The following is a 27864-nucleotide window of genomic DNA, read 5'->3' as shown; positions in this document are numbered from 1 at the left end:
ACTCTCCAAATCAGTATCTGAAAAGTTCCTGAAGTGCTTTCCCCCTCTCCCCTAAGCAGTAGGGGGACAATTAGTCTTTTCAATGTAGATGACCTCAGTAGGACACCCACTACCTAGCGAGTTTCATTACCAAATGATTCAAGTATTGCTACTGGAGCAGCACTATGCAAATACATGGAAGTCAGCTATTGCTCAACTGTTCTGGTGATGTCATATCCTTCCCTCTTAATAGGATTCATAGTTCAACCTGTTAGAAGCAGGATGCTGGATTTTTTAATGAGCTTTTATGGATTTTCTTCCATAGATCCATGATAATAACTCTCAAGAAACCTTTTGTTACATTTGGAACAGTTATCTGCAGTTGCAAATATGATACTTTTCCTTGATCATGAGCTAATAGGTATTAATTACATGCACTGGTTTCAAAATTGTCGTTCCTTATTGTCAGCTATTTATAGAGATTGTTTCCCACTTAATATAATGAATGTGGAAATTAGTACATAAACAGACTTTACTACATGCAGTTCATGAGAGCTGGCAGATACTTGAGTGCTACACCTGCCTTCTGCCAAATGCTGTCCAAAATACATTCAAAAATATCAAAATGTTCAGATCAAACTTTGAGGTCATATGTGAAATATAAGCTGTGAGGAAAACACCCCTATTTCCCGAACATCGTAGTCACCAGTCTGGTTGCCAGGGTGCCTAGAGACTCAACTCACACACATCTGCCAGGACGACGTGGGTTGTGTCTACCAAACTGGAAGGAACTTATGAGTACTAACAGCCATAACACTACATCAGCGCTCCGTGTCTCTGGAGGAGTGCTAGCAAGGAGAATAGATGGCTTCCAGTCACTTCGTGCGAACACCATCTCTATCGTTGTAGCGGAAGAAGTTGCGCAGCCAGGAGCTATCCAGGCAAGCAGGTTTTCAGCCTTGACCAGAGAATCCATCTTGGGAGGCTAACACCAGCAGCAGCTATCTTCCTGCAGTGCCAGACTCCATAACAGCAAAGCGTGAGGCTCACGTACTCAACAGATGTCACCTATGCATAAAGCCATCAAGCTTATCTTAGGCACGGATCCTGCCAGACCGCCTAAGCCTTTGTCCAACGGAACTGAAAACAAAGACTGGTGCCTATGGAAGATCGAAGAAGAGGAAGACCATCTTCAGCGAGCCAAGTTCCTTTGTGTAAACTGGGTGTTACCTTAAGTAGCAATTTGGCCATCTATTGTCACCTTTTTAGATAAGTTTGGTAAACTCAAGCACACCTCCACCCAGTAATTTCCCCCATTCTTTCCCTTAACAGTCATCCTGGAGCCTCCCATCCTGGCCCATTGCTACCTGGAAGTCCAATCAGGTAACCAGGGCCCAAGCTTGTTCATTGGTCAGTTATGGGCACCCAATTAGGTGACACCAATTAACTTCCTATTGGCTACTGCAGAAGTCCAGCCCTTATGGTCACTGCAGAGCCTCCCCTTTTTCTGAGGTCATGTACCAGCTGACCACCTTTCCTCCATCCCTGTACCTCCCATCCCTTAAGGGCTCAAGGTAGTCCTTATAACCTGTGACCCAGCTCCTCACAGGTGTGCATCTAGCAGTACCCCAGTTCCGCTGTCTAGATCCATCCCCAATTCTTGGCCAGTTGAGGGTCCCATTTCCCCCGTCCTCTTTCGTCGCCATTGGAGCCTTCCTTGAAGTCTACGATCGGTAATTATCACCCTGTTTGTCTATCCATGTGTTGTCTCTATATATCTCTCTATTTTTCCTAGGACTGTATGTATGTTTCATGAGCACATTGCCTTGTATGTGAGTTCTATATTTTTCTGGAATAAATTTTAATTGCTTTACTTAATTAGAGTCCTTGGTAAATTTAAGCAATAATTTCTGGACGTGTATCCTGTATACATAGGTAAAAAGATCCTGATTAAGCCAGGTGCCCACCTGACAATTCCCCAACCTCGTTTTGAGGACATTTTGGCTTACAAAGCATCCATTATCAAATATCCTTTGGATGTCAAATATTGATTACATTGATAACATTTGGTGAATATTTATATCACAATCCATTAAAGAAAAATTTACAGGTGTTTGCAGGAGGGCAAATTGGTTCCACCTCTATGAGATACTGAATGAATGAAAGTTTGTATGTTCATATTTACAGATGATCCAAGATCCAAAGAACTGGTTCCCTGTGCCCAAAGGGGCTCTGGACTTTTGTTTCTCAAATAAAAGCTTACCATTCTGCATGGCAAACCTATACTTACAGGCTCATTTAAGGCAGCTGTTTGGATCCTGAGCTACATCTCCTAAACTCTAATAAACTGGTTATGTAGTCAGTCTCAAGTGTAATTGTTTTTTGAGCTCTCTGAACACAAGAAATGTGTGTCTCTGAAAAAAACAACAACCTGGATCTCCTTTCAAAGACATAAATATAAACGTGTTACTGAGTTGCTGGAGGCAAAACAATGAGCATGCATGAGATGTGACCTTTGAGAAGAAGTCCCAGGCGAGACTGCAGTCATACAATTCCACATCGACACACTTCAACTTAATGCAAGAAATGTAATGCTGAGTACTTGGTTTAAAATAGCAAAGTGCACGGGACACTTGTACTCTTGGGTGATCATTTTACACCAGCAGACACTTCTTATATACCTGAAATACTACCAGGAACAAATAAGTTGATTAGCAGAAAGGAAGAATTATTATAATGATTCTTCCTTTCTGCTAATCAACTTATTTGTTGAAACAAAAGCAAAACAAACGAAGGGACTCTGCTGATGACCCTTCCCCATGAAGTACTTCCTGCTTCCTGCTCTTATTTAAAGGCACATACACACACACATTTTGAAACGGGACCTGTTTGCAGGTTTCTAATCCTGCTGGAGATCTACAGGTACATTGTGGCTGTGAGGGAGGGGCTTCTCCCGCCGGCCAGCTGGCTGTGGGCGGGGGAAAGCCTATAAAACTAGGGGATCCCCTGCTGGGACCTGGGGATTGGGAAGCCTATCCAAAAGCTTACAGGGCTCTTACTACATGGCCTACTGTAAGCTCTTGGAGGATTGGCTACATCAAAGGTATGTGGCCTAATATGCAAAGGAATTCCTGCTACAAAAGAAACCCAGGATATTCCTGTGGAATTCAATGATTCCATGCAGACATTTGGAGTTGTTACATTTGATAAATTGCCCTATCCTGGTTAGCGCCAGGCTCAGGGCAATGTACAACATTTATTTATTTAGTATTATTATTATTTATTACTTTAGTCTTCCATCCCACCCTCTCCACAAGCGGACTCAGGGTGGCTGACAATCAATTCAAAAAAATTCACAGTTGCGGTTTAAAACGATAAAATAACAATTTAAAATACATTTTAGGTGCTGCTATGTATTAAAAATACATATATAAAATATGTATTAAAATACACACACACACATATGCATGTATGTATGTATTAAAATACATATTTATAAAATCAGTTACATTAAAAAATTACAAACCCTGATGGCGTCTTTAAAGTGCTCTCATCCAGTCATTGCAATTATCTTTGTGTCATATCCTTTCCTTCAGGTGTCATTCCCGCTCTGCCACCCCATGTGCCTACTTCTCTTCTGGTCAGTGGTTTCATCCAAGGTACAGTTTAGGAGGCATTCAGTCTGGCAGTTTCCCATGATATCTTCTCTCAATAACCTCCCAATGATCTGATGCAGTCCTCAACTACATTCCTATCTTTACACAAAGGTCATTCCACTAAATGCAGCAGGGCTTACTCTCAAGGAATTGCAGGCAATGTGAAACTTTTCAGTTAGCCAGGCTCGTCAAAAATAGGAATTTGTGATGTATAAATTCAAGTCACCTTTTAAGAACTAGTTTCTGTTTCCTACTTGGCCAGGATATGAGAGGCCTCAGTTAAGTTTTGTGTTTTGGTGTTAGGGTTGCCAAGTCCCCTGTGGCTTCTATTGTACCATAGATTTTTTCCCTCCCAAATCACTAGAGCATCCAGGAAAACCATAGAGTTTTCTCGGAAATACCTAGAGTGACTGGGGCGCAGCATTGCCAGCACAATGATGTCACTTTTGGGTGATGTCATTGTGCTGGCAACGTCAGGGGAGGTTCCCGCCATTGGGCCAGTGGATTGGGAACCTCCAGGGCAGGAGAACCCCCACCTGGCTCAGGGGCTTAGCAGCCCTATTTGGTGTTGATATTGTAGTGTCTCATTTTTGTGTTTGGTGTTGAGATTGTAGTCCAGGAGTGGCCAATCTGCAGCTTGAGAGTCACATGTGGCTCTTTCACACATATTGTGTGGCTCTCAAAGCCCCCGCTACTCCATCAGCTGACTGGAAGAAGGCATTTGACTCTTTATATCACTTTGCCAAGCCAAGCCAGCTGACAGCTTGGAGAATATATTTAAAGTTGCTTTCTTTCCACCTCTCCCCCCCATCTATTTGCCTGCCTGCCTTCCTTCCTTCTCTTAGACATCTGACATTCATATGTTGTGGCTCTCAAACGTCTGACGTTTATTCCATGTGGCTCTTATATTAAGCAAGTTTGGCCACCCGTTATAGTCTATCGTGTTTTATATTTGTGTTTTCTCCCTATTGGAAACAATAAAGAGACTTTATAAAGAGACTTCTTTACTAACCTTATCTCTTTTTTTGAGAAAGTGACTACCTTGCTGGATCAGGGGAATGCTGTAGACATTGTTTATCTTGATTTCAGTAAGGCTTTTGATAAATTTCCACATACTATCCTTGTTGACAAGCTGGTAAAATGTGGTTTGGATCCTGTTGCCATTAGGTGGATCTGTAACTGGTTGACAGATCGCACCCAAAGAGTGCTTGTGAATAGTTTCTCATCCTCTTGGAGAGGAGTGACAAGTGGAGTGCCTCAAGGATCTGTCCTGGGTCCTGTATTGTTCAACATCTTTATAAATGATTTGGATGAAGGAATAGAGAGAATGCTTATTAAATTTGCAGATGATACTAACTTGGGAGGCGTTGCAAACACAGAAGAAGACAGAAACAGGATACAGGACGACCTTGACAGGCTGGAAAACTGGGCTAAAATCAATAAAATGAATTTTAACAGGGAGAAATGTAAAGTTCTGCATTTAGGTAGGAAAAATCCAATGCATGGTTATAGGATGGGGGAGACTTGTCTTAGCAGCAGTATGTGCAAAAAGGATCTAGAGGTCTTAGTGGATCATACACTGAACATAAGTCAACAGAGTGATGCCGTGGCTAAAAAGGCAAATGCAATTTTGGGCTGTATCAACAGAAGTATAGTGTCCAGATCATGTGATGCGATGGTATCGCTTTACTCTGTTCTGGTAAGACCTCACCTGGAGTATTGTGTTCAGTTTTGGGCACCACATTTTAAGAAGGATACAGACAAGCTGGAACGGGTCCAGAGGAGGGCAACAAAGATGGTTCACACTTCACTAAGGTGTCCAGGTTTTCCACTGCAATGGGAGACTTTCTGTCCTGGACCCTCCATTCCCTCCCACTGCTTAACCAGGTGATAGGGTTTTTGGAAAGGAATGATTTGGCATCATGCCAATGTTGCAGCGTCACTTCTAGTGCAAATTGGAAATGATATCATCACAGTTAATCCTAGAAGGTCACACTGGTTCACACCAGAAGTGATGTTGTGATGTTGACATGACACTGAGCAGGTAGGTCGCCCCACAATTTCCTGTCAGGTGCCAATGCTGGGCTGGCAACCCTGAAGGTCACCCTTACATACAATGCCTTAAAGGATTCTGCTTTGTATAGTCATCAGGGCTGTACTTGTCTCCTGCAGCTCAGGCTACAGCATCTGGCCCTCCGAGGTTCAGGGCTGGAGAGAGAACCTATCTTTTGGGTATAAATATAGGTATGGACAGGATGAGCCCCTAGTACCTTCCACACAGTAGATTATATAAGAAAGGGAGTGGCAAAAGTCCTCACTCTCTTACTTCTTCTCCCTCCTGCTTCATGCATCCTTGGAATAAATTACTGAAGTATACTAGCTTCTAAGTTTAGTTTAGTTTATTTATGATTTGTATCCTGCCCTTCCCACCAGGTGGCTCAGGGCGGCTCACAACACATGAAATCCTATATAACAATATTAAGTTTCGGCATTTACACAATTAAAAACATTTAAAATATAAAAACATTAAAACAAAGCATTAAAACAAAGCAAATGGCACATACAGTTCTTACAACTAGCTGCTTTCCCACAGCTGGGGCGGTTCCTATAATATCACATTTACTGCTCCAGGGAAGAGCCAGTAGCTGTTTTTCTATTTACCTTGATTTGATACGTCAGTAATTGAGATACATGGTTGCTAGCGCTGCTATATACCTGGGGAGGTTTCCTTCACTGGCTGCTAGTACCATTCAATGCTATTTCTAATTTCTTTTATTTATTTTTTAAAAAGTAAGGCAAGTGCAAGATAAAGCCCTGTTTAATTTTATCCTGATACTATTAAACATGAAAGAAGCCATCTTGTGCAAGCTCCAGTGACAGATCTTAGTCTTCATCCCTGCCGACAACACAGACTTTTTAATTAAAGAAAGATTTTTTTTCCATGGGCCATCACATGGCCCCTTAATGAGGCAGTGTAGCTAGAATCACACAGGCAATATTAACCAGCCTTCCAAAGCGGCCTGAGCTAATAATTTCATATCCTAATACTCATCTGAGCAGCTGAGATGTTTTGCATTTTTTAAAGTCTGTCTGCTGAGCATGAATTAATGGGGGGAGGGCTCCATATACAGCTGGGGAGTGACTGATTAGTTCTACTGCACGGCAACAGCAGACCCTGTCATGGCTGCAACTGCTGACCTTTATTGAAACAGAACTGTATGTAACAGATAAGAATATTTAACAACAATTAATGTCACGTTGGTGTAGGGGAACAAAATGGCTCCACTGAAAAATTCCACAGCAAATTTCATGAAGAGAAATGTCAGCCTCTTCCTATCCTGCCCTGCCTGTGACTCTGGAATTAAAAAGGAGGGGGGGGGAGCTTTAGAAGAGGAAGGAGAAGGGCTATTTGAAGAGATGCAGTCAACTGATAAAATAATACTAATAGCCAGTTACAGAACAGGCCAGGCCTGGTTCTTTAAAAACCAAACCCTAAATGAAGTTGATAATTAGGCCCACAGATAAATGGAGTAAAGCTAATTACCTCCAAAGTTAAGCTTGAGACAGGTGTACTCCACCCCTCCTTCCTCTGTGTTTCTGGCATAATTAATGGTAGCAGATGGTTTCTTGTATTTAAGGCAGAGCTCCCTGGGGTTTGCCTGTGGTATCTGTTCTTTTGTGGGTTGAAAGGTTCTTTGTCTGAGCTGAGTCTCTTGAACCTGCTGTTATAAAAGCAGGTAGATTTCTCCTTTCCTGGTGTGTTGTTTGAAAGCAGTTCTTATATGCTTTACTTTCTTTTGGTTTGGACAGAAGGAAGTATATGGAGAAGAAACTGCTATAAAAATGTATGGATGATGTCTATTTTCTAGCTTTCCCCCACCTGTTTATTTGCAAACACAGTGAAGGACAGACGTTGGTGGCTAGTACAGTCAATATCTGTTTCAGAACATGGAGCTAGCTCTACTTCTTAGTGTTGTCTACTCTGACTGGCAACAGCCTCGGGGGGTTTCATAGGGTTTCCAGGTCCCTCCAGGCAACCAGCAGGGGTGGGGGAAGTGATGTCATCCAGACCATGTCCTGGTGCTTGGGTAAAAACTCTATTGTAAAACCAGCTTCTACTATAGAGTTTTTGTCCAAATACCAGAGAGCTGCCTGGACATAGCTGATGTGATGATGTCACTTCCTGTACTATCCCAGCAACAAGACCCAGATCGTTCTCTTTTTCCAGGTAAGTCCTCCCACCAGCCTGCTGATCGGTAGCTGGGAGGCAGGGTCTGGTGATGAGGGACCCCCTGCCTCCATCTGAAGGTCTGACAACTCTAGGGGGTTGTGTAAATAAAGGCCATTTCCAAAACCTGCTACCTGAATTTTTTTTGGTAGACCTTCTGCATGCAAATAACATGTCCTACCACTGAGTCAATTTATGCACCTTACCAACTGTTAGAAGAGGCCCTGTTAGAAATATTACGACTTAAGACATCTTGTTTAAAAGAAGAATTATTCTTCTCTTGTTGCATCTTTGTTTATTTTAACACTTTCTCTTCAGGTGTTGGGGATTGCTTAAGTTTGTAGTCCAGACTACATAAGAGACTGAAGTCTGCTAATATATAATTAAAATGCACACAATTATGGCTAGCACAGATTTCTTTGCAGCTCACCTCAAGTTTCCTCCTGAGCTCTTAAAAGCTGAAATGGAAAACGAGTTAATCACCTCAACACAAAGCAGTTGTTCATATCTTCATTCCATTGTGCAGCTGCCAGCTATTAATACCCAACCAGAGTTAATGGAGACAATGTAATTTCCAGGGTCTATCTAGTATTTGAAATGGATAGACTGCAAATACCTGTCCCAGTTGGGTCTTCTTGGTCTGTTTTTCATGATATCTTTATAGTAGCTTTATAGTAGCCTTTCAGTAGACATGAAGGTGTTAGTGAAACCTTGCCCAGTTAACAATATAGCATTTCCAAAGGAATGTTCACATCCAAATATCTTTATACTTCTTGGTGTTTCATCTTTATTCTGTAAATAATAAATTATTTCTTAATTCACTACCATAAGGTATACATGATTGCTGCTGATTTACATGATTTAGAAAGGGATGAGAGAAATTCATGGAAGATAGGATCATCAGTACTCCATGCTCAGAGGCAGTGTCGCTCTGAATGCCAGTAACTGGGCAACAACCACAGGGGGGTACATTAGTTTCTGTGCACTGTCTGTAGGCCTTCCTTGTGGAAACAAGGGCTGTGGCCAGAAGGGCAGTTTGGCCTGATAAAGTTGCTATTCCTTAATGGGTTAGATGAGCTCGCTCACATCTGACAGCCATTCCCCAGCCATATTCTCCCATCATATGATGAGTTCGATACAGAGTAAATCCAACTCTCCAAGAGATCCAGTTTGGTGTAGCAATTAAGTGAGCAGACTCTAATCTGGAAGAACCAGGTTTGATTCCCCACTCCTCCACATGCAACTGCTGAGTGACCTTGGGTCAGTCACAGTTCTTGAATGAGCTGCTCTCTCAAGAGCAGTTCTCAAAAGAGCTCTCTCAGTTCCACCTACCCCACAGGGTGTCTGTTGTGGGAGGAGGAAGAGAAGGAGACTGTAAACCACTCTGAGTGAAGGGTGGGGTATAAGTCCAATCTCTACTCTTCTCTTCTAAATAGCCACCAGAGAAAATCAGGTGCTTATAGATCCCAGCACATTCATCCGGTATTGCTGGATGTCCGAACTCCCCTAGTGCATACTCAAACGGGCTCAGAAGCATGAACTTTTAATTCCAATTTAGCCCTTTTGGTTTTTCTAAGGTGCTAGTGCGCACCCCAAAAATGTTTAAAGTCAAAGTTGGTTTTTTAGAAGATGACAACCAAACCAGGCACTCCATGGTTGACACGCAGCACTAAGCTAAATGATCAACCACAAAAGAAGTGTGTGGTGAGGCCAGATCAGGGTAAGAGTCTGATTGAAAATCTTGGTCACAAAATGCAATGCAGTAATTAGCAGCATGCCCAAACCACACCAACCTTCCAGTCTGACCACAGCCAAGATGCTGAACAGTGTGGACCAAAAGTATGATATACAGGGGATGTTCTTATGTTCCTAATTTAATTTGGGTAGACAGGTTTCTGCAAAATTGTTTATTAATCAAGATGCAGGGGCTAAAGCTTGACTGCTTGCACATATACCTACAATCTACCTTCCTCATGCAATGTATGTAGGTTACTGCTGCAGCTGTGCTTTTTAACAATCCATGTTGCTGTGACAGATATTAGCTTCCAAGTTAGGACATGGGAAACCTACACAGTCCAGTCTTATGACATAGGGTAGCTATGGGAGTATGTGGTTTCCAAAAGAAGAAATGCTGAATCTTAGGCTCTCCTGCTTGTCCTACACCAAACTGGATCTCTTGGAGAGTTGGATTTACTCTGTATCGACAATCCTTGGCCTCTCATCTTAGATTTGCAGGAGTTGCTGTATGGTGGTATAAGGTCATTTTGTATATGCCTTAGAGCTGTTTGTTTTTTCAGGATCCTGAACTGAAAAGGAAAATGCTCCCACAATAAATTAGGACACAGGAGACTCAAATGTCTAGCCCTGGCTGGCATCAGATTATGGAACAGATTCCAGACTCTTGGCACTAGTAATCCCTGGCTGAAACTGAGCAAATACATTTGTTTATTGTGATGGCACAGAGTCCCTTCTGGAACTGGGGTTGGTTACAAATTGCTTACTTATACACATTCCCTGGGAGCAGTTATATTTGTGCTCCAAAATGGGCGTGTATGTCTATTTCCAGGATTGATTCAAATCTTGCAATGCAAGGAAAGTGTCAAGTTTTTGTTTTGTATTTCACTTTTCCCAAATTGCTTCTAATAAAATCAGGGTTCCAATGAGGTTTACATAGCATAAAAAGACAATAAGTGAATGTTATTGGGCTCTCCTGGATGAGAGTGATCAGTACCTTCAAACAGCTGCCTGTAGTTTTGCTTTGTTGGGATGTGTATCACTGGGTTGTTCCAAGATGTGACCAAGGAGACATGAGAACCCAGGCAGTATAACAACAAAAATAAGTTTATCATTAGCGCTCTAAAACAACAAGTAGGTGATAAAGATTTAGTGCTAAAATGAATATGAAACAGTAAAAGTTGGTGCAAATAAACAAAAGCCTTGACACGTTTAGTTTATACATTCTCTACTCTAATACCAAACTCACCACACTTCCCTTGGGTGAGGGATCTTCCTACTGCCTGTTCCAGAGAGCAGTCTTTCTCTGTCTGCAACATCTCTAGACAGAAAACCTCTCTATCTGCAGTCTCTTCAGGAAAGAGGCTGTCTGTGCTTGGTCCTTTTTATGCTCTCTTCCCAGGTCCCACTTCTCTCTGGGCTAGATTCCCTCCAAAATCTTGCCACCCAATCAGAGGGACAGAGGGGATCCTGGGAAATGTAGGCTTTCCCCAGTAACTCCTGGGCAGGCTTCTCTGGGGCCTGCAGACCTCACTGGGCCCAGGATCATGACAGTGACACAGGCCAAATATTCTATGTCTCCAGATGCTGCAAATTACCTTTTTTTGCTATGACTTCTTTATCAAAGTGCCTTCTTTCTAGATGCTATGATTTTGAACTTCAGTTTTTACTTTCCTGTGGGTAGTTTGATGGAATGGGTAGACTTATTTTTTTTTAACAAACCTGGTTCTGGTATTCTGAAGGGAGCAACAGAAATATATCCCCCCCTCCCCATAGTCAACGCTGGGGCTACTAGATGTGGGACATTGCTCTCCTCAGGGTATCCATTCAAGTTCCCTTCACAGAATTGTGTCCTAGGTTACAGCTTATTTCCTTTGTCCTATAAAGCTCAATGGGAGACACAGAGAATCAAGCCATCCCTAGTTATCATAGTCCTTCATTTGGTTCTGATTCTTGTTCACACTAAAGAGAGACAGAATATTGGTAGAGCTGCATGACATGCTGGGAATAGCATTTTGATTCATGTAGATAAAAACATTATTTTCCTACTCTTCCTGGCTCCATTATTATTATAATTATTATTTATTTTGCTTGATTTATATCCCACCCTTTCCTGCAAAGCAGGCTCAATGTGGGTTACATCATTAGTAAAACAGTTTAAACAAAGTAATCACAATAAGACAATTAAATAGAACGTCAGTTAAAATACAGTATAGCTTAAAAGCCCTGCATCTACAGCAATGACCTATTGCTCCAGAGATTGTTGGATCCCATGTTGATGTGTGGAGGGGAGGCCAATAACAGATGATGCCCGCTTCAGAGAAACAGCTGAGTGGTAGTCTCAGCTGCTCAGCTGTTGGAAACCCCTGTTTCTTGCTCCTCACAAAAAGCTGCAGGGGTTTAATCTTTAAATGGCTCACAAATCAATACGAATTGGTTTGTTTTGCAAACCAGCATATTGGTTTGTGTTTTGGTTCATGATTCAGACACAAACCATGAACCAGACTTAACTGCAAAAATGCAATTTGTGCCCATCCCTAAATATAATTAGCAAAAATATATTTCTTCAGTCTGGGAGCTCAGCTCTGCCGAGTCAATAAGGGCTACTACACAGACCTCAAAGAGCAGTCAGTAGCTTCTAATTAGAACACTTGAATATTGATTCAGGAAGAGAGAAAGAAGAAAAGAATGCTAAAGGAAATTACTGTTTGTGAAGGAAAGATGACATGGGGTGAAATCCTGTTCCCACCCCAAAAAAAGAAATTACTTATACCAAGATTGCCTATCTGCAATAGATGCATATTTCGGTAAAGTATAATAAATTAATAAACAGGTCTTCATTTGTTTACCTCATAAATAGAAAAGAAAGAGATTCAGACCAGGTGAATTCAGTGGTACTAATTTATAAGTATATATGATAGGATGAGGCTGTTGCACTAAAGAGTTTCTTATTATGGCTAATGAAAAAATACTGATTCTAGAGACCAGTTTTTTGTTTTGTTTTTTAAATGAAGGAAAATAAAGGACAAAAATAGACATTTATTGAGCTAGCAAGAATCTTAAGAACGTAAGCACATAAGAAGAACTTTACTGAACCAGACCAATAGTCCATCTAGTCCAACATCCTGTCTCACACAGTAGCCAACCAGTTCCATAAGGGCATAGAGGCCTTCCCCTGATGTTGCCTCCTGGCTCTGGGATTCAGAAGACTAGTGCTTTGGAATATGGAGATTCCCCTCAGTTACCATGGCTAGCAGCCATTGATAAACTTATCCTCCATCTATGTAATGCCCTTTTAAAATTATTTTTTTCCTGCAGTCATCACTACATCCTCTAGCAGTGAATTCCACATTTTAATTACTCTCTATGTAAAGCAGTATTTCCTTTTTTCATGTTGGATGCCCTTGAATTCTAGTCTTTTGGGAGAAGGAGAAAAATTTCTCTCTCCACCCCATGCATAATTCGATAAACCTGTATCATGTCCTTCCTTAGTCTTCTCTTTTCTAAACTGAAAAGTCCCAGACTCTTCAACCTTTCCTCATAGGTGCTCCAATCTCTAATCATCTTGGCTGCCCTCCTCTGTACTTTTTCTATTTCTGCAATGTCCTTTTTGAGATACAATGACCAGAAATGTACACAGTTTTCCAAATGGGGCCACATCATAGATCTATACAGGAGCATTAAAATATAGGCCATTTTATTATCAATCCTTTTCCTAATAATCCCTAACATAGAGTTTGCTCTTTTCACTGCTGCAGCACACTGCATTGACATTTGCATTGATTTATCCACTATGACTGCAATCACACATACTAAATAATCCACTTTCAATCCACTTTCAATGCATTTTCCAGTTGGATTTTGTCAGTTCACACAGTAAAATCCAGTTGGCAAGTTCACTGAAAGTGGATTGAAAGTGCATTATTTAGTGTGTGTGATTGCAGCCTGAGGGTGGTTTCACACAGGAGATTTGTCCCGACCTAGCCCTGCCTCCCATTCGGATTAAAAGTGCACAATCACATGAGCACATCTGCCCTCCGAGCTGCACCCATACTCACCCCATCTTCAGATGCCTCCTATCCGCATTTAAAAGCTATCTGGATTTTCCTGGTAGCATCCCCCTGAATCAGATGTAGGTTGCATAATCGGCTGTTGTTTGAATGCCCTGGGGCAACTCATAAACAGAAGAGCTGTGTGATTGTGCCAAGCCGTTTCCGGCAAAGTCGGGGGGGGGGCAGGGTTACCCCTCTCTGAGGTGCACTTCTCCACTTCTCCAATTGAGCGCACATACAGGGCCTTTTAAAAAGAGACAATCCTTTCCACAGGGGGTCCGTGGTTGAGCCAGGCTAGCAATGTGAATGGGCAACCACTGACCGCTGCCAGGATTCTGCCGCTTCCGCGGCAGCTGTCTGATTGCCCAGAAACAGTTCAAACTTTAACGGATTTTTTTCTGAATGGGATAAAATCATGTCAATTTCTTTCATTTGCCACATTGTCAGCCACTCACGCAGTTTGTGGAGGTCCTCTTGGAGCTCTTCAGTCAGCCTTGGTTTTCATCATGCTGAATAATTTTGTGTCATCTGCAAACCTGACCACTACACTACTCACCTCTAGTTCCAGATAACTGATGATTCAATTAAATAGTACTAACCTAAATAATGATCCTTGATGGAACCCACTGCTTACTTCCCTCCATTGTGAGAATTGTCCATTGATTCCTACTCTTTGTATCCTGTAATTTAAACATGTTTTAATCTGCAAGAGAACCAGTCCTTTTATCCCATGAATGCTATGTATAGAACATAAGAACATAAGAGAAGCCATGTTGGATAAGGCGAATGGCCCATCCAGTCCAACACTCTGTATCACACAGTGGCCAAAAAAACCCAAGTGCCATCAAGAGGTCTACATATTTGACATTATTTATGCAAAGAATGCAGGGATGCTGCCTATTTTTCCATAGTTCAAAGGGGGGTTTTTTGTCCCAGCCTGGCTATGTTTTTAGTCATACTGCCCAGAGCCCTGCAGTAGTGGGGATTGGGTGATATTATTATTATTATTATTACTACTACTACAAGTATTCTCACAACACTGCATGCACTACAGTAGTAGTAGTAGTAGTACCACCACCCATGCTGGTTCAGGGAAGACTGCTGATTTAGCAAGCTGTCATTCCTGAGCTATAAATATATTAACTGATACTAAAATATTAATCTTGGTGATTGTCCCTGATATAAAAAGCACTGCAAAGATATATATGCCCCATTGTTGACTTACCATTTTGCAAGAAAGAAAGAGATACATGTTGTTGAACTACCCCTCTATTTTCCCCAATTTGATTTGGAATCATAACCATTTTATCTCCTTTCTGTTCCTTACATAGCACATTTAACATAAATGTCACAGTTTGTGTTGTACAGCAGAGTAGCAAAATGATATCCTGGTTTCTCAAACAGCTTCCCAAGTTGCAAACAGTCTGAAAATCTAGGGAATCTTGAATTGGAATGCCATCTTGAGAATGTGGACCCTTTTTGTAAAATTAATCAAAGCAAATCCTAACTCTGTTTTAATATATTGTGCTATATATCCCTACACAATTTCCTTTTCTATGGTAGTATTGTAACATTTCATCTGCATGCAGTGCTGTGAGAATACTTATAGTGCTCTACTGGTTTTTCAAAAAAAATGCAAAGGATAGCTAGATCTATAGCTTAATGCAGAAGAAGATAATTACAAAGCCTCTGATGGATTAAACCACAACTTTATTTTTCAGCTATCTATACGACAAAGGAGGGAGGGGATCCTTGTGGATCTTCAGCATTATTTATTTTATTTCCACCACTATAGTTGCACAGAGGAAGAACACAGCGAATCCAAAGAATTTAGGGGCAGAGGTTAAAGCATTTTAAAAATATGACAGTATTATATAGCATGGGAAAGAACAGAAGAGCTATGTCACCCCGCACTCACTTTGTCACTGGATGAATGCAGTAGACAGGGCCAGCCCTACCTCTAGGCAAACTAGGTGATTGCTGAGGGTGCCAGCCTTCTGGAAGCACCAAATTGGGTGCTCCCCATATGATTTGGTGACATTATCAGTGCATGGGGCGGGGGGGGGGTGCCAAAAGTTAGCCTTGCCTAGGGTGCCAGACAGTCTGGGGCTGGTTCTGGCAGTAGTTTATATAAGAATTGGGGTTGAACAAAGCGAGATAGTGAAGACCTGATCACCAATCTCCCATCTGTGCAGTTTTTGTCAGTGGTTGGGAGGTATGATATATATTAAGGAAAGAATTGAGTAGGAAGGGTTTACTCTCCCTTCATCTGCTTCATGGACCCAGTTCAAATCTTCCCCTATAATCTTGAAGAAAGACTTGAACAATATGTGCAATAACTTAGAAAGGAACCGAATGCATATTTATTGCGGTCAAAACTATGATTGTGTAGAAAGACCTGCATGAGTCCAGGTACCTTGATTTTCCCCTTCTTAGTAACTTCTTCCAAATAATCTATGTGAGCAATGCAGTCTGTCTCATCTCCTCCCACGAAATCCTGTAATGTAAGGAGTGCAGCTTTGAAATGTTACAATGACATGAAGGGGGGGACGTCTTTCTTCCATGCCATGACCATGATCCCTCCTTCTACCAGGACTGCTACTTGTTCTGCAAGGGGGAAAACACAGACTTTCCATCTCCCCACTCCTCACCAGATCTGTCCCAGTGAATCAACTCAGATCACTACAACAGTGTGGGAGGAAAATGAAGCCCTTATCCCCACCCGTCTCCCCCTCCCCCATACACACACACTGTGCACATGATCCCAATGACAGTAGCTCCAAAGTGAAGTTTAAAACATCAGGAGATGTGTTTATGGATCACCTGCCATCATCTTTAACTTGGCCCTTAAGTTAAAATATGCTAAAATAATTGAAGAGAAACAAACAAGAAATTCAGTAGATCTCACCATTCTCTGCAGCTGAATCCAGTATCACCACTGCTCCAACATTATGGCAAGACTGGACATGACAAAGAGGAATATTTTGCACAGCAAAATGCACCATAAATGTTACCCCGTAGCCAGGGTTGTTTATTCTCTGTGCCTAAAGGCTCCTATCAAGAAACACAAATTCTGAATATCATAAAAGTCTGGCACTCACTAGAACAACAGCATTATTTAACAGGTTATAAAAAAACTGTGGTTGTATTGCACAGAGTGTTTCATCAGCACCCTCAGGGTGGGAAGAAAAACATAGGGTTGTCAGTTTTTGAACAGACTCTGTAGGTGTGTCTTTAAGATCTCATCTGCTGACTTTGGTTAGGTGTTTACCATTTATTTACATCATGGAAAACTTCATATGTTTTTTTTTCCTTTTTTCCTTTATTTTTCAGATCAGCACCATTCAAGCAGGGCAAGGTTGCCAATTGCATTGAGAAAAAAAAGTCTTGCCCCTTTAGCAGAGGTGTAGTGGGATTTTATTTATTGGATGATGTTATTTACCTTCATGTTATGAAAAGTTTCAGCTGCCTATTTGCCCACATTAAGCCTCTGTTAAAGGAACAGTATGAGTTTTTTCTCCAGGCCTGTTGGCAACTACAGAGCTGGCTAGGCTGTTTTACTTTTCTGGACAGCTGACAGATCTGGTTGAAAAATATGGAAATGCAGGGTCAGTGAGTATTAACAAGAAAAGTCCACCAAACAAAAGCAGTGAATGTGCATGTATATTATTGTATTATATTTGTAGGAGGATTCTAGCAAGACTGAATGCAGAATCAAGAGATCTCTAATCAACACATTAAACATAAGTGTTCTTCCTGCCTGGGGAAAGGCCTGCCCTTTGTCCCTCTGCCATCACTTTTTGATTAAAATAATATTAACCCCAATCTCATGTTCTGAAATGATAGTGTAGCCAACTACAGACTTGAGTCTTTAATTATCAAAGGAATAGGAGGAAGTTCTTGTCTGGCACCTAAGACTGATGAGCTGACCTTCCACCCTAACATTTTATCATAAACGATATGGGTCTGCCTGCATCTTTGCTGTTGACATTCAAATTACACAGTGCAGGCACAGAAATTTTTGCAGAAGCAAAATATTGGGGTAGATCCAACAAAGGGCTAGCTGAAGGGCATTCACCCATGCAACTATTTCCTGCCTTCTTCCTTCCTCCAGTTGATATCGTTTGTCCACAGGGACCACAGAAAGTTGATATTGGAGGTCCACGTGGACATAAAGGCACATGATATTGGGGAAGGGGAGTTGTAGGTTAGGTTTAGGTTAGGTTTATTTGATTTATATCCTGCCCTCCCCACCAAAGCAGGCTCAACGTAGTGAGAAGACACAAGCAGAAGAAGTCATCCGTATCTTCTCTTCTGTTTGCAGAGCTTCCACTGGCACAGGAGCAAGGCAAAGGATAGTTCTGTCCAGTTCCCCCTTTTCACACCAGCTCCCTTGGCCTTTTTTGTTCCAGAATGGCCAGCATCAGCTTTTCAGACATCTCAGTGCTTGCTGCAGGAAGGGGAGGTAGTAAAGATCTGTGTCAACAGCAAGCACCTTCCATTGGCCCTTTGTTAGACCCAGCCCTTTGTTTCTAGACTCCCTCAAAAAATATGCATCCCAGAAACATGTTTTTGAACTGTTTGTTCAATCACCAATAGCAGGGTTGTTGTTTTTGTAGCAGTAACTCCTTTGCATATTAGGCCACACACCCCTGGAGCTTACGGTAGGCCTTGTACTAAGAGCCCTGTAAGCTATTGAAGGATTGGCTACATCAGGGGTGTGTGGCCTAATATGCAAAGGAGTTCATGCAAAAAAAAAAGCCCTGGTTCATAGTTTTAGAGAGTGGCAGTGATGACAGCCCACAAGTTCTGAGCCTAGCATCAATGAGTTCATGCCTGTCTGCCTGTTCATTACTTCATTTCAACAACATTAAATTTCAGATCAAACACTACAGAACTTGGATACCGACATTGCTTCAGACAATGCATATTCAAAGGAGGCAGTTCACATAAGCATTGACATGCATGAATGTGTGAATTGGCTCTGCAAAGACAGGTGGACCATTGTAGTTTTGTAAAAAAAAATCAAGATTTTGTCCTCATTTTCTGTGACACATTGTTGTCATTATAGCACATCATTTCACAGGTCAATGAAGCACAGAAGAATGCAATGTCATTTTCCTGTGGTTTTATTGGTGTTTTAAAAATTGATTCTATTGTATTAAAGGATGTTGTAAGCTGTCTAGAGGGGCTTTAGTCAAAGGGAAATTTATAAATAAAAGCCCACCCCCAGCATCATCTTCAGTTTGGTGTAGTGGTTAAGTGTGCAGACTCTTATCTGAGAGAACCGAGTTTGAGTCCCCAGTCCTCCACTTGTAGCTGCTGGAATGGCCTTGGGTCAGGCATAGCTCTCGCAGAGTTGTCCTTGAAAAGGAAGCTTCTGTGAGAGCTCTCTCAGCCACACCTACCTCACAGGGTATTTGTTGTAGGGGAGGAAAGTAAAGGAGATCATGACCTACTCTAAGACTCTGAGATTCAAAGTGAAGGATGGGATATTAATCCAATTTCTTTTTCTTCTTCTTCTTCATCAATTAATTGTGCAGCACTATTTGTGACTGAGGCTGCAATCCTAAGTACCCTTGCTAGGGAATAAAATCTATTGAGATCAACAGGATTTACCCAATGAGTAATGAGTCCTCTCTCTCTGACTTTTAAAATAATATATATTAGAATGTGAAAATTCATAATCAGAACTAGTATACAGAGCAAACAACATGTCCAGTTCACAAATTAAAAATGGTGGCAGAGAATGTACACCATTATAGTTACTGCTTTCTTCTTAATTCATTTCTAAGAGTTTAATTTTTTTTAAAGGCAGCCAATTTGTCAGTCATGAAAAGGGCCTTGATCCCCTGTCCTTGCCTTTTACTGACAGAAACCAAGGCTTGAAGGCTGGCAATAGAGTTGTGGTTGCCTAGCAATGTTCACTGAGGAAATTTGTTTCTTAAAGTTGCAGGTGGTGCTTTTGCTATTGGGGGTTAACCCCCCAGTCTATTTTGAATTCCAGATTTTTCTGTGGATCTGTGGCATTTTTCAGGTTTTTAGAAAGATTTTTCTTGTCTGTTCATGGCTCCAGTTTCCAGATTTAAGTATCCACAGATCTGGCTGTTCCAAATTAGATGTATTGATTATGCCAGTGTCCTGTTCAGAGTAGTGGCAGACCACTTCAAAACACTTTAAACACAACTGTTTTTTTAGTGCTGCCAGTCCCTACATTTAGCTGTGAATCATCAAGTGCATTATCCTTAAATGCATACATGTGTGAATTGATAGCATGCACTGTCAAGGCCATCATCAGCTTACACTGAATTGGGGCAGCTGCCAGGACCCAGGGGTTTTGGTGGCTCATGTACCTGCCCTGCCACCTGCCCATGTGCCTTCCCCCCATCTGCTTGGCACTCCAGCATGCATGCTACCTGCTGTATGCACTGCCCAGCAACCCTGATGCAAATGGTGCAGAAAGATGGAGTTTTGGGCAGCAACCGCAGTGGCACTGCCTAGCCACATACTGTTGAGAGAACAGCTGTGTGGGAAGGCTTACAGGAAGAGGAACAACACTTAAGTGGTTGGTGGAGGGGAGGAGGCCTCTGGGCCCTCTGTGCCAGGGCCCCCCAACCTGGAACCAGCCCTGTGCATTGCGTTCACTTCTATGGCTCAGACCTCCAGTGCAAGGACACCTGCCTTCTGTTTAATCATAGTGCCATCTTTCCAGAAAGACACTCAAGGCAGCTCACAATTTTAAAAACTACAATAATAATTTTAAAATAAAATAGCAATAAAATCCCAAGTAAAGCTAAATCAGCTATCAGCAAAAGTTCACAGTGTTCAACAGTAGTTAATCTGTTCCTAAATATGCATTCCATCTTAGGTCAAGCATTGCCATTACTTATTTATTTTATTGTTTTGTTTATTTTATTGCACACCAAATACGTCACCATTTGTGTGCAGAAAACAACAATGCACTTGATCCTGTCCTATAACTACCAACAGTTTCTATATCCTGTTTCTTGCAGGTAACACCAGGACTTTAAGGGAATACTCTGACTTCAGTTTGGCCTCCTCATCTAGTGGGCAAGGAGGAAAAGCAGACTCACACACCCCGCACACCATTACTGGTAAGTAATCTGACACATTTTGTTTCAGAGCTGTCCAGAAGTATTTGCATTCCTGCTGTTCTACTGTTTCTGTGACAAAGAGAGAGGAGCTGGGTGGTTTTGGTGTGGTTTTCAAGCAGAGACTGTGGATTGCTGAGTAGGAGGGTTGCTTTGTGTTGGTTTCCCTGGCATTCTCTACTCTAGAAAACAAACTCTTGGTTTTTTCCCCCCAAAACAAATACTGCATCTTGCTGAAGTTCTAAATGAATAAGATTCATAAATGGAGAACTTAATGAAGCTCTGAAGAGTTTGATGTTTATAGACAGTGAAAAAAACCCAAATTGTTGTTCTTGTCATTGCAGAGAGTGGAGATTATCTGTTATATTTTGAAGGCTCCTCTAGAAATGCTATAATCAATCGCCTTTTTTGTGCTTTATGTCCGATATGCTGAAGAGGATTTGTTCATTCTGTGCTAGTTTTGTGACACTAGGAACTGCCACCTTGAGACTGCCCTTTCAAAGATCTCTGTCTTCTGTGAGCTCAACTGCAGTGTCTAATCACAAATTTATTCAGATGCTAATACTTGTCCTAGTTATTTAACACCTGTAGCACTTTCCATCCTCATTGGATTAAAGAAGCATTCCATGCTTTTTAAAGCTGTGACCAGCAGTGAACTTCTTAACAACTCCTGAGAGTAGAAGAAAAGTGAACTGAATCCCCAAATGAAATTTCAAAAGAATAAACAAATAGGTTCTAAGACACCTTCCATGAACTATATAAACATGTGGACTATAATTCATATGTTTATGAGAATGAATGTAACAATTTATTTAGATGAATCTCAAGAGACCATCAAGGGTGTGGAATGGGACACACCAGTTTGGTGTAGTGGTTAAGTGTGCGGGCTTTTATCTGGAAGAATCTAGTTTGATTCCCCACTTTGCCACTTGTAGCTGTTGGAATGGCCTTGGTTCAGTCACAGCTCTCACAGAGCTGTCCTTGAAAGGGCAGCTTCTGTAAGAGTTCTCTCAGCCCCACCCACTTCACAGGGTGTCTGTTGTGGGGAAAGAAGATAAAGGAGACTGTAAGCTGCTCTGAGACTTTGTGGCATAAATTCAATAGCCTCCTCCTCTTCCAATAAAGCTCACTGATTCTTCCCTCCTTCTGTTTTTTTTTTTGGGGGGGGAGTGAGGGCCCCGTCATAAATAGTGGGGGGAGGGAGTGGTGAAAGGAGGAATTGACAAAAATCCCCCATCCTCAGATGAAATGACGGTTTAGTGGGTAGTAACTGACTTTAGGATACAAGAGTTCTATGGAATGAAATGATGAGAAGTTGGAGTAGTAGTGGTCATCTTGTGTGTTTATTTTGAGAAATAGTAATGGTCATATTGAGAGGTAGTAGTCATATTGCCCTTCCATGGATCTTTATAGTCTTTGTCATGGAAATAAAACTAATATTTATTTATGAGAACCACAATCAAGAGGGGAACAACAACTGGTCTCAGAGAGCACAACCCAGTCACACCAGCTCCAATAGGACACCCTTATCTAATTGCTGGTCAGTTGTCTGTTTTCTTTTTTTGTTGCTGAATGGAGGGCAATTCCATGAGAGAGTCTGAAGGAGTGAGGACTTCTCACTCTGTTTTCAGGTGCATCCCTACATAATCCCTACAGGTGCATCCCTAGCAGTACTCTAAGGAATCTCCATATTTGCCTTGTGGTTCATAGGTCATGCTAGTCACCCCTAGCCATATAGTTTTGTGGAAGCAAAACTCTTTTCCTCATCCCCTTGCAGCTGCAATTTCACACATGCACCAGAAAGCTTGTTCAGTTTTTTTAAAAATCAATAGTGGACATATTTGCTTATATTACTTATCATTTTAAGAAAGGTCTCCAGAAGCATGCGGGGAATGACATTCATAGGGGAAAATGTGGGGAAACCACTGTGTGGATGCTTTAGCAACAGGAATTCTATAGAGAATTGTCATCCTGTTTACACAGCCTTAGACTGTCCCACAGTAACTGTGGCAACTGGAAGAGCATTCTTACTGATAGGGTGAGGGGAAGCCAGTTTCTCATTCTCTGACCAGTGGCTGTCCTACAGCATCCTTTTTTTCCTTGAAAGAGGTTGCAACGGTGTGCTTGGACCTCTGGACAGTGACAGAGTTTAGGGGTAGACCAAATTACTTTTTTTGTTTTTGTTTTATATTCCATTGTTGTGAAAAGTTTTGAAATACTCATTGTTCTTGTTGATATTGTTGAATCATTTGTTTCTTTTGCACTATTTTAACACATTACTGAGTATGGTAACATTTGTGCACATCATATATCTTGCTGATTTATTAATGCTCAAATAATGTTGAAAAATATGTACTCGGGATGGCACCAGAAAAACAGAAAATGGCATGAAAAATACTCACCCATTTGATTTTCACAAGGGAGGAGAGAAATTAAAATAGGAATATTCAGATCAGACCTTGAAATTTGCAGATGTTGATCGCATCTTTGGCCATGACCAGAGTGTTCTTCTGCTGATGTATTTAGAGCAGCTACAAAACTGTAGTTTACTCTTGAAAGGGCTCAGCTCATATGATAAACCACAAGAGTATGACTTTAGAGACACACCAAGCAGTGATGTGTGAGGCTAATCCTATTGACTCCTAAATCAAGCACAGCTATTTATAAATATGTACTCTGTAACTCTGACTTTCAGCAAAGGTTGTTTTCCACATACTCTTGCATTCAAGATGGCTACTGAGTAAGCCTAGTAAATTAAGAGACAGCTAAAATGTATTTGGACAAACTCTTCAATATTATTATCTTTAAAGACAACTGCTATTAAATATTTATTTAAGAGATGTAGCTTGCCCATTGTATTTCTAGGCTTGCTACTGGCCATCAGATTTTAATGCAATCTTAAATTTTAAGTGTCTCATACCAGTTCTTCTTCCATCTTGCCTCTTGCATGCTGTAGATAGCTCAAAATCATGTTAACAGTGACCCATGGGAGTTGGTCCCAATTCAAATTGAGCTTGTGAATGCCTAGAAATTGAGTCCTTAGTACATTGGTCATGAACCCAAGATAGATTGGGTTAGAGAGGGGGGGAAGGCAATAAAGTGAAAGTTTACTGGTCATGGCAAAGATGCTCAGGAGTATTCAGGCATTAAGGGAAAAACCTAACAGGCCACCATTGGTACTAGCAGCCCTCTTTGTTGCCTTAGCAAGAAGAAGTTTCCTTGGAGAGGAGGAGGAAGGGAACTGGTTGAGACTGGCTATTTGCAAGCCCATTACAAAACTGAGTGATATGGTTGCCTTGGCTTGAGGAAAATCTTTGATTTCATCAGCATGAGTGTCTCCCTATCCACAGTGTGAACTCTGTTATTGGCAGGCAGCAATGCCTGTCAAGCTTTTTTAAAAAGGTAAAAGTAGTTCCCTGTGCAACCACCAAATTGTTACTGACACATAGGATAACGTCACATCACAACATTTATGCCTTTCCCAGTCATCTACACTTTACCACCACACCACCACCACCACCCCATGCTCATTTTAGTGACCTCGGAAGGACGGAAGGCTGAGTAAACCTTGAGCCAGCTACCTGAACCCAGCTTTAGAGAGTCCCTGTTTGTGTTTCCAAGGCTAGAAAACACCTCCCCCCCCCACACACACGCACTGTCTAGCATTTCCATGCCAGAGTTTCTGGGTGGGTTTCATTTTCCAAACAGCACCAAGCCACCACCATAGAGACTGGCAATTTTTTCAGAGACCATGTGTGTGCCGAACATCACATCCCAGGCCTCAATCTGGCCAGAATTCAAAAAGAATTTTGGCCTGTCATGTGGATCATGCCCATCCCAATTAGTTACCACATGCAATGGTACTATTTGGCATACTTATGAAATTTAAAAGTGTAAATGTTTTATTTTGTGTGAATAAAATTGCAAGAATACCAAATACTTGACAAAGAGATGGGGTTTGCTGCATTTTATGCTACCATTGCACATGTTTTGTCATCTGTGAGATAGGAAAGCTGAAGTTCACATAACTGGGTTTTCGATTAAACACAGAACTGGCAAGTTAGTAAAGAGAATTTTGAGATATGTTAGGAACTTAGGAAACAGCTGTACATCAGGGCACCCCCAGGCAGTTCTAGATTCTGTGGGATGCACAGGTCTACCCCATCAACTCCCTGTAGTTCTTGCAGTCTGTTTTCCACGCATAGCTCTGTCTTCTGTGATATGCTCCAGGCTGTGCCTGAAAGTATCCATTGCTAAGCTTATATGCCCACTGAGCCCTGAATTTCTAGCTCTCTCCTGAAGAACACCCTCAACAGGTGTAGAAAGCTTCCTTATCACAAACACTATTATTTGCATCCTTTGTTTTCTGTATGGTAAATAATCACCCAGAATTCTGAGCAGTTAGAATCATGCATAGGCATTGCGCACACAAAGGAAGCGGTGTATAGAACCCAGAAAGCAGCCTTGAGGAACTGGTGCATGAAATAAACTCTACCCCATTTTGTAAAAACAATAATTTAGAAAACAATGGTGGATCTGTTTAGGGGACTGTGCACAATGGATTGCATATAATAGAAAGTTTTATTCTGCCAATTTTCAGGTAAAATCTATGCATAATGGTGAGCACAGGCAGAATCTTTTCCATGTGGTCTCAGGCCAAGGATTGCCCACAGTTGTATGAGCTGAAAAGAGATTAACAAAAGACTCCATAAAGCTAACAAAAGGCTGCATTATTCTTAGACAAGGGAGTAAATGATGCTCTCGAACTGTTTGTTCATTTGGCAGAGGATTCAACTGAAACAAGTTTCTTCTGCTTGTCCTGTGAAAAACAGTGAATGGATTCTCCTTGCAGAATGAGTAGCTGAGGATGTCAGTGTGTAGAGTGTTTGGAGAGAAGGGCAGCTTTTGAATTCAGTTTTGGGTCAAGAGGCCAAAATGGAAGGCAGAAGTCTGAAATGGATACTATCATCATCCCTTTTCTTCTCTGTTCTTCACTGGTTGACCACAGGAAGGAAGCATTTGAATTCCTCCTCCCTGCCATTTGATTTGAAAATCCCTGTTGTGCTTCTTCCTTATTAAACAGATGTCCAGAGGCAACTAAAGGCCCAACCTAACCCCACCCCCAACAGGGTTGTTATGTGAAGAAAATGGAAAAGAAAAGTATGTAAGCTGCCTTGGGTCGCCATTAGGGAGAAAGGCATGGTACAAGTGAGGTAAATTTATTCCAAAATAAACTTTCATGACTTAGAGCTCATTTCATGAGATCCACAAAGTTTACATCCATAGCAGTTATTTATTTTTCAAGTAATATACAGTAAAATCTTCAGTAAGAGCCTCACCTTCTAAGACAGGGTTACCAAACTTCAAGATGGTACTTTGAGTTCTCCTGGAACTGCAAGTGATCTCCAAACTAAAGAGATCAGTTCCCCTGGAGAAGATAGCAGGTTCAGAGGGTGGCATCACATCCCTGCTGAACTCTCCCCACCCCCGCCCCACAACTCCATCCTTCCCAGGCTCCATTCTCAAATTAACAGGAAGTTTCCAACCCAGAGCTGGCAACTCTATTCTAAGACCATTTATTTCAATGGATTTAGAAAGACACAACTCTGCTTAGGATTGTACTGTTAAAAGCTGCTATAGATGCATATTTCAGGCTTCTGATGACATGAGCTCTAGCTCAAGAAAGATTTTGGGAAGTGAATGTTAACCTTCAAGGTGCCACTGGACTGCAACAGTGGACAACCATCCTTTTTGTGCAAGACTTTATTTTCATGCAATTTTCTATTTATTTACACTTTGTATGCATTTTCCAGCATCGTTTGTGAGTCAGTAAGCATATACAAGTGGGAACCCACAAAGACTTGAGGGAGGGCATGTTATTTCCCCTCCTCTACTATTTCCACTTTCCCTTCCTTGAGATCCCTATAGATTCTCCCCTTTTCCTGCTTCTTTCTCTTCTTCCCACATAACAGCCAACCTATTACTTTTATCCGCCTCTCTGTCTTCAGCTCCCCATCCTCACTTTACAGCAAGGAGTAAGCAGCTGAACAGGCAGCAGCCAGTCAAACCTAAGTGAGTCAGGTGATATCAAATCACTCGGTGGTTGCTGCCACACCTGGCCCCATGAGTCCTCCCTGCTCTGGAAAGGGACAATCCCCCTGCTATTTACTGACAGAAACAAAGCTTGGAATGTGCTGGTTGCCTAGCAACAACCATGAAAGAATCTATTTATTAAAGTTCCAGGCACTCTTTTTATCATTTGCGGGCAGTGGTGGGATTCAGCCAGTTCACACCGGTTCTGCCGAACCGATACCTAATGTCTTATCGGTTCGGCAGAACCGTTTGTTGGCTGGCGCCTGCTATTAATTTTTATCTAGAGCGTGCAGCCTGCAGCGGTAGCTGCTAGGCTGCTTTCGCTCCGTTTGCCTCCCTGGGAGGAGGAGGCGGAGTTTGCCGGTTTGGGCGCGCAAGCTTGGGGGCAGAGCAGAAAGCGCAGAAGCGCCGCTTGGCCCAGCCGGTCCCGCAGCTCCAGCTGCAGTCGGTCGTCCCATGAAGGGTCAGTTTCCAAGCCCAGAGTGGGAGACGCGGCCTCTCCTCCTCCTCGGTTTCGCCTTCCCTCTCCAGCAGCCACGGCCCCTGCTGAACTCCAGCGCAGGCGACGATGCCGACGAGTCCCGCTCCTTTCTTCGCGCCTGCCCAGCGGTGGGGGTGTGACTTGGTGGCTCTCTCGCCGTCCTGCCCCGCCCTCGCTCCCCCGGGAGGAATCGGCCGCAGAGCGCGGGGGAGGCACAGCGAGCTTTGCAAGGACTTGGCCACGACCGCCCTCCGTGGCTCAAAATGAGAATGTAATTTGCTTTCAAATCTCCCAGAAGAGATCAGAATCCAAGAAGCAGACTGTCTGGCACCCTAGGTATGAAGGAGGGGAAAATAAACTGGGGACACTCAGTACCAGCTTCTTATCACTGAAGTATGTGTGTGTGTGTCGGTGTGTGTTTGGTATAGTGGTTAAGTGAGCTGGTTTGGTGTAGTGAGAGAGATGGTTTGGTGTAGTGGTTAAGTGTGCGGACTCTTATCTGGGAGAACTGGGTTTGATTCCCCACTCC

General features: G+C 42.1%; 1 protein-coding gene across 3 annotated transcripts in view; it reads left to right on the top strand.

Annotated features, from left to right (window-relative positions):
• RALY (RALY heterogeneous nuclear ribonucleoprotein) overlaps window positions 1-27864 on the top strand; it is a 384646-nt gene that overhangs the window by 110936 nt on the left and 245846 nt on the right. For 2 of the 3 annotated variants that reach the window (XM_060230996.1, XM_060230994.1), the window contains exon 2: window positions 20663-20764. The exons of the other annotated variant lie outside the window; for it this stretch is intronic. The gene's annotated coding sequence lies outside the window, so the exon portion shown is untranslated. The remainder of the gene's footprint in view (window positions 1-20662; window positions 20765-27864) is intronic. 3 annotated transcript variants of the gene reach the window in all.

This window comes from Heteronotia binoei, chromosome 2, assembly GCF_032191835.1.
Source record: "Heteronotia binoei isolate CCM8104 ecotype False Entrance Well chromosome 2, APGP_CSIRO_Hbin_v1, whole genome shotgun sequence".
In the NCBI taxonomy this organism is placed as follows: Eukaryota; Metazoa; Chordata; class Lepidosauria; order Squamata; family Gekkonidae; genus Heteronotia; species Heteronotia binoei.
This window is presented reverse-complemented; position numbering and strand designations above follow the sequence as displayed.